Raw genomic sequence first — 6,191 nt, 5'->3', positions numbered from 1 at the left:
TCACTCCATCCCTCCCTCCTTTTTGTAGATGATATTATTATGGACCCAAGAAACCCAAGAGAGAATAAACTGAAAACTCTTAGAGCTAAAAGGAGCTCAATAAGATACCAGGACACAAGATATAAAAATCAATATTTTCTTGTATATGCAACAACTGACTTGAAAAAAAAATATCCATTAACAAGAGCAACAAAAAATGTAAAATAGAAACTAAAAGGTAAAGAGTGAACTGGGAGAATATGTTTTCTACAAATATGAAAAAAAAATTGTACTCTTCTCAATCTACAAAGTGCTCCTACAAATCAATAAGGCTAAAATCCCCACAAGTAAACAGAAAAAGAGCATGAGCAACCATTTCACAAACAGAAAACACAAATGGCCAATAAAGAGATCACATAGGTATTCAAAATCACCAGACTTTTAAAATGCTAATTATAACAACAGAAAGGTACCATTTTCTTTCTTGTCAATTTCAAAAACGTTTTCAAAAATTTTATGGCCAATGCTGGCAAAGTATGAGTGCTCTCAGAGACTCATGCAAGTGTATAAATGGATGCAGTCTTGTGAACCACGATGTAAACTGGATACAATATTTCTGGAAAGCAATTTACTTTTCATTTTGTTTCTGAATTGTTTTACAGTATAGTTCCTAATTTGTATGAAGTCAGACCTATTGATTTTTTCTTTGTGATTTCTTCCATTACTTTCAGTTCTAGAAAGTGCTTTTCTTTTTTTTTTTTTTTTTTTTTTAAAGATTTTATTTATTTATTTGACAGAGAGAAATCACAAGAGAGGCAGGCAGAGAGAGAGGGAGAAGCAGGCTCCCCACTGAGCGGAGAGCCCGATGCGGGACTCGATCCCAGGACCCTGAGATCATGACCTGAGCTGAAGGCAGCGGCTTAACCCACTGAGCCACCCAGGCGCCCAGAAAGTGCTTTTCTATGTCATTTTTCCTTCTAACTTTTTGTGGTTTGTGTTTTTTAGCATTTAACTCTTTATCCATCTTCATTTAGTGTATCCCTATTAGTGAATGTGTCAAAAGAAGGCTTACAAATTAGTTTCCAAATACTCTGGAAAAAATTCAAACACTTTTAATTCCCATTGATTTGTGATGGTGGCTTCATGGTAGACTAAGATTTAGATATATTTGGGACTTGTTAGGATTCCATATTCTGTCCCATGAGCTTAACCATCTCATTGGCAGGAATGGGAAATGTGATGTGTGGTTAGATCATGTATTCTGGAACCAGACTATATAAGAGCACTGGGACTTAGGGACATTTTACTTAACCTTTCTGTGCCTTTGTTCCTCAGTCTTAAAAGAGGGCTACAAAATCCTTGTTTTTGTGAGACTTAAATGTGTTACACACCTAAAGTACTTAGTCATGACCTATATATTATACATATTTAAGTAAGGCTTAACAGCTAGTAATATGCCAGCACCATGTTGCTTTAATTATTATAGCTTTGTATTATTTTTTAAATATCGAAAAAAACAAGATGATCAAGAAAGGAAATATTGATTGTGCCTAATCAGTCAGCATGATCTAAGATCCATTTCTATTTCTTAAATAAAAAAAAAAAAAGCGCTAACTGCATCACTTATTTTCAAGCCAAAACTCTTGGAGTGACCCCAATTCACTGCTTTCCCTCATCTTCTACCTCCAATCCATTCGTCTTTGCGTGCGCACACACACACACACAATCCCAAATGATGTATTCAGATCATCTCACTCTCCTGCTTAAAATCTTCTGGTTGGGAGAGGGGGAGGGGGTTATGGACACTGGGGAGGGTATGTGCTATGGTGAGTGCTGTGAAGTGTGTAAACCTGGCGATTCACAGACCTGTACCCCTGGGGATAAAAATACATTATATGTTTATTAAAAAAAAAAAGAAAGAAAGGTTGAATACCCAACTTTTGTAGCAACATGGACGGGACTGGAAGTGATTATGCTGAGTGAAATAAGTCAAGCAGAGAGAATCAAGTATCAGATGGTTTCACTTATTTGTGGAGCATAACAAATGACATGGAGGACATTGGGAGATGGAGAGGAGAAGGAAGTTGAGGGAAATTGGAAGGGGAGGCAAACCATAAGAGAGTATGGACTCTGAAAAACAACCTGAGGGTTTTGAAGGGGTGGGGGTGGGAGGTTGGGGGAACCAGGTGTGGGTAATAGGGAGGACACGTATTGCATGGGGCACTGGGTGTTGTGCAAAAACAATGAATACTGTTACGCTGAAAAAATAAATAAATAAATTTAAAATTAAAAAAAAAATCTTCTGGACTTCATTCCGCTTGGATCTGTGAAGGCTCTGACCCCCCACCTTACTTCTCTGTGAACCCACCACCCCTTCCTCACACTTGCTCATTACTTTCCAGCCTCTCTGGCTGCCTTTCCATGGCTCATCCTTCCTGCAGAGTTTTCCAATCGATGGTCCCTCCTCCTGTGACAGTAGCCTCTGTGCCCTTGGAACCTATAATATCTCATCTTTTAGATCTGCACACGGGTCCCATCTCCAGAAAGTCCTCCCCTGGCCCACCTGGGTGAAGGACCCACTTGGCCAGCTGTTTCCTGTTACACCACCCTCTCTATAATCTTCAAAGGATTATACCATGAGAAATGGCTATGTTGGTCTATTTCCTTTTTCTCTTTCCATGTCCCTCTGTACTGCCCAGTTCTCTTGAACTCCCTGTAGTCTCCTTCTGTGCCCTCACCCCAGCAGACCCAGCCTACAGAACAAATCCTGTGGTGGGTTGCTATTCTGAGCAAGAATATAGCAGAAAATGTTTCAAGAAGTTTTATTGACTTTTTTCTTTGTTCCTGCAGGATCATCTCCTCAAAGAATAAATGGTAATTTTTATTTACTCCTCCCCCTTCTGAAAGTTCAATTTGGGAGTTATTTGCTTAAAACCCAACAAACTTGAAATGTCAAGTCCAAAAGACAGCCCCTCTGCTGTTGTTGTTTGGGTCCCCAACCCCGCCCCATCCTCATGCAGCTACAGAGGAATCAAGAAGGGACAAAAGATATGGGGCACCTGGGTGGCTCAGTGGGTTAAAGCCCCTGCCTTCGGCTCAGGTCACGATCCCAGGGTCCTGAGATCGAGCCCCGCATCGGGCTCTCTGCTCCACGGGGAGCCTGCTTCCTCCTCTCTCTCTGCCTTGCCTCTCTGCCTACTTGTGATCTCTGTCTAATAAATAAATAAAATCTTAAAAAAAAAAAAAAGAAGGGACAAAAGATAATTTTGTCTCCCTTCCAGAAGAGTAGACCTTTGTTTCCTGGGAGTCGTACAATAGCACTTTGTATATGTGAGAGCAAGGCCTGCAAACCAGAGAATTTTCTAAGCAAAGAACAACCTCTAAGCTGTCTCTGCTGAAATTTTTGGTGACTCAAGGAAATTTGGCCAGATTGTCCCTGAAACCAGGGATGGAAGCCCCCACAGACCCCACAATTTAGACACATGACTCCTAGCTGCCTCTGACCATAGCCTTTGGTTACTGTTAAAGAAACCCTTTACGATTGCCTCAGGACATAACATAACACTGCCTTCTGAAAAGTCTGGGGGATGCTCTTCTGCCTGAGATCACAAACATAATGTGCCGAGTTTGCAAGAAAATAATAATAATAATAATTTGCAGCACAGTATTCGTCCCGAGATGGAGAACTTTTGCCTTTGTGCTCTAGAGATGACATTGCCAAAGCCATCTTCCCAGGATGTCTTTACAGTTCCTGGTCCCTAAAAGAGAACGACCAGGCCCCTGAAGCAGAATGACCAGTGCATTACAATCACACCAAAACCAGACAGAGTCACCAGAAGGGACAAGATGATCAAGAAAGGAAATATTGATTGTGCCTAATCAGTCAGCATAATCTAAGATCCTAAAACACTTACCCTAATTTTTCACCCTTTAAAAACCCCTGCTTATAAGTCATAAGGGCATTTAGGACTTGAGCATTAGCTCTCATTCTCCTGGGTGGCATCACACCAATGAAAAGCCTGTCTCTCTCCGCAGTAAAAGCCCAGGGTCCGTTTTTATTGGCTTGCTGCAAATTGGGTGACCAAACTCTCATTTGGTTCCAGATTTTGTGACCGCAAAGGGAACTTATCCCTAGTGGGGACTTCCACCTGTGTTTTTTTGGCCCCCAGCCCCAGATGGAATGCTAACATCCAGCCTTGTGGCTGCAAGGATCAAAGTACTCTGGAGTAGGGTCAAAGCATTCATAGTTAATGGAGCATCTAGGACTTCTGGCGCTTTGGGTCTTCCTTGTCAGTAGAAGAAACAATGCATGGGGCTTCCTTTGGTCTGGGACGCTGTCTCCTGGTAAGGAACCCTGTGATGACACCAAAAGGAACTTTCCCTTTTACTTTTTGTTATCAACTTTGGGGGTTGTATGGTTAATGGGGACTTCCCATTCTGGTCTTATAATGGAATGGCCTTTCCAGGTCTTATTCTGGTATCTGGTTCTGTTTGTCACTGTCTGTATTGTTAACAATGGAATGAAATACACTACGTTCAATCTTTTATGAATTTGTATGAAAATAAGCTGGCCCAGAAAAAATTTTAAATTTTACTCCAACACCATGGTGACACTAAAATGTCTATGTTACCGGATCCCAGAAAGGGGGATCTTCTGGGGAAGATCTTCCTCTTCCCCAGAAAGGGGGAAGGAGGGACTTGGAAATAGGGTCTTTAATGTCCTCTTCATAAATATTAGTAAAACAAAGACTGGATTTTGTTTGCATCTTGTTTGTGTATGTGTGTCCATGTGTGTTATAAATGTGAGATACTTCTCTACCTCCAGATGGTATTACTAAAATTAGTTTGTAAAAGAGCTTTATTGAAGGGGTTTAAATGCAAGAGTTTATGAGAATTGGGCATTTAAAGATCGGAAAGATAAAAGCTAATCCAACTGTTTTTCAAGTTCATGTGATCTGGAGAAATATTTGATGTTAAAGTTAATTCAAGGTTGTTGGTTTAATTAAAATAGACATGCCTTTAAAGTTACCAGCGTTAGAATTAAAATTCTTTTTCTGCCTGGGTTTATGTAAGTCAAATACGTTAATTCGATCCCTGTTACCAAGTGTTATATATCTATATATATATAAGTGTTATATATAGATATATATAAAACTTAAGAGAATAACCAACTTTGATATAAAGTTTTTAATGGGTCATCTAAGCATAGTTGTCAAGAATAAGTAAATTAAATAGACATAAGTAAGGGGGGAAAAGGGATTTTTAGATAAACTTTTAAATAGCTTCTGACATCTCTGGTAACCCGAAACTTTAAAGCTTTGCTAGGTTAAGTGATAAACTGGGTTCAATTGGATCTCTAGATCACTTCCAAATAAGATAAATAACTGAAACATTAATTGTGAAGCACAGATTTATCTGGTTTTGGTTTCCTATTTCAAGGAAACTAAAGATATCTGTGTCTGTTAGTAAACGTATTTTATGATTTATTTAAAGATTAGACTCTGAAAAAAACATGTTTCTAGACATTATAAAATGTATTTATACATTTGCCAATCTAAAGAATTCTGATGTAACAGTTCACCATTGTTCCCTACTCAGTTTTTGTTGGAGACTGAGGTTTCTAAGAATTCAAATTCTAGTCAATGTAATTGAGACTGCTGAAAATAAGAGAAGCAGCTCTGTATGCAAGGAAAGTAAGAAATGTATGTTTGTAAGAAAAGTATGAGGAATGAAAATACATTTTTGTTGAAGGAAAAGAGTAATTTGTCCCTAGAATGTAATTCATTATTTAAAGAGGGAAAACTTGGGGTGCCTAGGTGGCTCAGTCAGTTGGACGTCTGACTGTTAATCTGCTCAGGTCATGATCTTGGGGTTGTGGGACCAAGCCCTGCATCAGGCTCTACACTCAGCATGGACTCTGCTTGGGATTCTCTCTCATACTCTCCCTCTGCCCCTCCTGCTGCTCTCCCTCTGCCCCTCCCCCTGCTCATGCTCTCTCTCTCCCTCTCTCTCACAAAATAAATAAGATCCTTTTTTTTCATGTATTTTTTTAAAAAATTAAAAATAAAGATGCAAAGCTCAGGGCAAAATCTAAATGTAAAAAGAAAATTGTAGAAAGTTTTTGAAAAGGGAATGCTATGATTGGTCAGAACTGAGTAAGATTGAACTGAATGAGTTTTATTTTTTTATTTTATTTTTTAAAGATTTTATTT

The sequence above is a fragment of the Meles meles genome, chromosome 5 (assembly GCF_922984935.1).
Source record: "Meles meles chromosome 5, mMelMel3.1 paternal haplotype, whole genome shotgun sequence".
In the NCBI taxonomy this organism is placed as follows: Eukaryota; Metazoa; Chordata; class Mammalia; order Carnivora; family Mustelidae; genus Meles; species Meles meles.
The sequence above is the reverse complement of the archived record's forward strand: the minus strand, read 5'-3'. Positions refer to the sequence as shown.